The following is a 5,094-nucleotide window of genomic DNA, read 5'->3' as shown; positions in this document are numbered from 1 at the left end:
GGCATGTTGCATACTTAGCTACAAACACTGCTATATCTTTCTTCATGCCACTCCACCAATAGATTTCCCGCAAGTCTTGGTACATCTTGGTGGCACCAGGATGAATAGAATATCGCGCCCCGTGCACTTCATCCATAATCCTCTGTCTCAGATCATCAACATTCGGGACACACAATCTATCCTGCAATCTCAACACACCATCTTCCCCTTGGGAGAAAACCTCTACTTTTTGGTCCTTGACTGACTCCTTCAGTCTGACCAAACTAGCATTTAAGTATTGCTTTTCCTTCACTTTCAAAACCAAGGAGGATTCGGAACTACTCTAAACCCCTATACTACCTTCAGCAGAGTCAAACAACCTAACCCCCAATCTAGACAAACGATGTACATCACGAGCTAACTCTTCTTACCTCCTACCACATGCAAAACACTACCCATAGACACTCTACTTAGGGCATCCGCCACAACATTGGCCTTGCCTGGATGGTAAAGCACACTCATATCATAGTCCTTTAACAATTCTAACCATCGTCTCTGCCTAAGATTCAATTCTCTCTCAGTAAACACATACTGTAGACTCTTATGATCAGTGAAAACATCAACATAGACACCATACAAATAGTGTCTCCAAATTTTCAAAGCAAACACAACAGTGGCCAACTCAAGGTCATAGGTGGGGTAATTTTTCTCATAGGGTTTCAACTGTCTAGAAGCATAAGCTATCACCTTACCCTTCTACATCAATACGCAACCCAACCCAACTGTCAAAGCATCACAGTACACCACAAAACCATCAACACCATCAGGTAAAGTCAAAACAGGGGCTGAAGTGAGTCAAGTCTTTAACTTCTGAAAACTCTTCTCACAAGATTCGGACCACAAGAACTTCACTTTCTTTTGGGTCAACCGAGTCATAGGAGACGCTATAGAGAAGAAAGCCTCAACAAAACGGTGGTAATATCCAGCTAAACCCAAGAAACTTTGGATATTAGTCGGAGAAATAGGTCTAGGACAATTTCTAACAGCTTTGGTCTTTTGACGATCAACTCTAATACCCTCGAAAGAAATGATATGATCCAGAAAAGCAACTGACCTTAGCCAAAACTCATACTTACTGAACTTGGCAAACAACTTATGATCTCTAAGGGTTTGCAAGATAGTTCGGAGATGATCAAAATATTCATCCTCACTACGGGAGTACACCAGTATATCATCGATGAATACTATGACAAACATATCTAGATATGATCTAAAAACTCAATTCATGAGGTCCATGAAAGCTGCTGGGGTATTAGTTAACCCAAAAGACATAACAAGAAACTCAAAATGGCCATAACGAGTTCGAAAAGTAGTTTTTGAGATGTTACACTCCCTAACTTTGAGTTGATGATAGACGAAACAAAGGTCTATCTTTGAGAAATAACATGTACCTTGCAATTGGTCAAACAAATCATCTATTCTCAGAAGGGGGTACTTATTTATTATGGTGACTTTATTCAGTTGGCGGTAATCAATGCACATACGCAAAGAGCCATCTTTTTTTCTTACAAACAACACAGGAGCACCCCAAGGAGAAACACTAGGCCTTATGAAACCCTTATCTAGTAGATCTTTGAGTTGCTCTTTCAACTCCTTAAGTTCTGCAGGGGCCATAACGTAAGAAGGAATAAAAATAGACTGAGTATCGAGAAGAAGATCAATCCCGAACTTTATCTCTCTATCAGGAGGTATCCCTAGGAGATCATTCAAAAAGACATCAGAAAACTATTTAATGACGTTAATAGACTGGAGAGTTGAAGTCTCAGACTTAGTGTCTTTGACTCTAACCAAATGGTAAATACACCCCTTGGAAATAAGCTTTCTAGCTTTGAGGTAAGAGATAAAATGACTCTTGGGTGACACAGAATTCCCAGACCACTCAAACACGGATGCACTCAGAAACTGCAACTTGACCACTCAGGTCTAACAATCAATAGAGGCATAAGAAGAATACAACCAGTCTATGCCCAGAATTACATCAAAATCTACCATGTCTAACTCAATCAGATCAACCAACAAGACTCTATGAAGAACGGTAACAGGACACTTTTATACACTTTTTGGGAAATAATTGAATCACCCACTGGGGTAGAAACTAGGATGGGCTCAGGAATAATCTCAGGACTCATTTCAAAATTCACAGCAATCAAAGGTGTAACATATGAGAAATTGGATCCAGGATCTAACAAAGCATACACATCAAACTGAAATATACGAAGCATACCAGTAATAACATTGGGAGATTTCTCCTATTCCTAGCGGGATGGTAAAGCATAGAATCTATTCTGTGGCTGCTCGCCAACATTACTAGAAGAGGAGCCCTAAAGCTGGGGCAAGGCGAGTCGCTAGAACTGGAGCACTAACAGTCTGAGTCTGGGTCTGAGGGCGATAGTCACGACGCCCTTGTCCATCCTGTGGACAATCTCTAACTCTGTAACACATGTCACCATATCGGAAACAACCCCTTCTCTCACCCCAATACTCACCCAAATGAGCCCTACCACACTTAGGACACAGGGAACGATTTGGCATAGACGAATAATCTTGATACTGAGGGAGACTCCCTCTCTACGATCTAGTCTGACCTTGTCCGTGCTGCTTGAACCTATCTCTCTTATTCCCTCTCATTCTATCTCTCTCCTTAATCTTGTCTGCCTCAATCTATTGGGCATGAGTCATCAGCCTAGAAAGATTCATCTCACTATTCAGTATAGCAGACCTACACTCCTTAACCACATAACTAGACACTCCAGTTAGCCACTAAGTCAGGAGCATACTTGGCCAACTGATTGAACTTTAAATAGTACTCCCTGACAGTCATAAAGCCCTATCACAGGTTCATAAACTCTTCCACCTTTACCTTCTTTATCTCCAAAGGGAAAAACTTATCCAGGAATGCATCCTGGAACTCTTTCCAAGTTGTAGGGATAGCTCCCTCACCTCTACCTTTTCTCCAAGCAATAACCAAGTTATAAGCAAGGTCTTTCAACCTATACGCAGCCATAGAATTCTGGTCGATTCATCCACATGAAGTCACGAATCCTGGCAGCAGCTGAATCACCTCCCTGCTGCTATGGAGCCAAGGCTGGGTTGGCCTGAATATTTGCAGTAACAGCTTGGGCCAGCGCCTGAAAAGCTAGTCAAAATTCAGCATGAGATATATTTTCATTCACTGGGTCAGCGGGTTGAGGTTACTGACCATCATTATTTCTTCTCACTCAGCGTGGTGGCATATTTTTAAAAGAGGAGAGCACGAATCAATAGCAGAGAGAGACACTTTAAGCACGATAGACTTTTGAAAGAAAAAATCACACTTTTTCCTAAAACGTCTTGTAGCCTCTTGCTCATAGATGTGGTGCACTACACACCGATGATTAAGACTCTACTTAATGCGGCTTGTCAGACTCCCTAGGACACCTTAAAACCTTAGGCTCTGATACCAAGTTTGTAACACCCTAGAAAATGGGTCCCAGAGTGTCATACGATGCTTGAGGCTACGAGTATCCCCAAGCTAACCCTTTGAGCCATTTTCATTCAGTTCAATACAAATCAATGGGGTTTCCATAAATAACCCTCAAATATCAATAGAGTAATCATCATCCAAGAATAAAAGAATTTAAAAAAGATAACAAAATATGACTTGTTAGTCAACTCCCAACATCTATACTAGTCTGACAAGCCTCAAAGAAAATCAATAAAACCAGCGAGCCATTGAGACATGCCCCAACTGACTCATACTCAGTTATCAAATGTAAACAATTTCGTAAAACCAATATCAGACATCATGTCCTCAAAACATGAGGACTCACCATAACAGAGGATGTAGAACAGCGTGCCCAAAGAATCACTGTCGAACCTGGAACTGAGCACCTGAACCTACATTCTAAGAAAATGAAGCCCACATCCAAAGATGTGGATCAGTACGATGGGAAGGAACCGAGTATATGGGGGTGTATGCAGTTGTATAAACATCATCAGGATGTATGAAAGACTCACATAGCCCGAAGAAAATCATCATAATCATCAGAGGATGAAATAAGTATAATAACACATGTGAGTCATCATATAATTTGTCAATCACTTTCAGTTCATCAAGAATATCAATTCTCATAATGTAAATATCATTTAAATCTTTCGAAAGAATAACTTTCACAATTCCACTTTCAAATCACTTCACCATTCACCATAGATACAAGGAAACACACACACACTGGGAGATCATATAACCGACATAAACCATGTGAGCTAGATGGAGTCCAACGTGCAACCCACATTGGGGAGATCCATCCTATCCTTGCCATCGGAGTAGGACTATCGATATCAAATCCATACAAACTAGTGATCACTACATAAATCAACCTCAGGCTTACTCCTACGAGGGCACGTAGTTCTAGGGAAGTAAGGTCGTTTTATACCTCCCACTCGGAGCTAAAGATTTCTCCCAGACTTAGCTTGATCATTTCAAAGACAATGTACAACAAAACAATTTTAGTAATATATAAATATACATCAGGAACCATCATGCTTTCCATCTACCAAAATCAACCATGTCGTAGATTTCTTTCACACTCGAGTTCAAAACAACTCCATTAAGACCAAAAGGTCAAATCATTCAAAATATCTCAAATATTCAACATCAACGTGCTTATAACACACACTTTCTAAAAAAAAATACAATTTCCAATGGGGATTCACGACCCAAATATCAAAATCATGATAAATATCGTTCAAGATTCATGCTTTATATCACCACACATGTAAATTCATCTTTGAAAATCATAAACATCAAGATTTCATAATAATCATCATAAGAGATGGGTTCATGCTTCAAATTCATAAATATCAAATAAAAATTATGTCTTTGTAAAGAAAATTACTTTTGGGCACAAGAACGAAAGAGAGTTCTTGTTGAAAAACCCCACATACCTTGAGTGATGAAATTTATATCGATACTCATTTTTGAGATGTTAATCGTGCATTTGAATGATGGTTCTTGGAGTTCTTGAACTAGGAATTTGGAATCTTGAATAAATTCTGCAAATTTATTCAAGATTC

The sequence above is a fragment of the Capsicum annuum genome, chromosome 1 (genome assembly GCF_002878395.1).
Source record: "Capsicum annuum cultivar UCD-10X-F1 chromosome 1, UCD10Xv1.1, whole genome shotgun sequence".
Classification (NCBI taxonomy): Eukaryota; Viridiplantae; Streptophyta; class Magnoliopsida; order Solanales; family Solanaceae; genus Capsicum; species Capsicum annuum.
The sequence above is the reverse complement of the archived record's forward strand: the minus strand, read 5'-3'. Positions refer to the sequence as shown.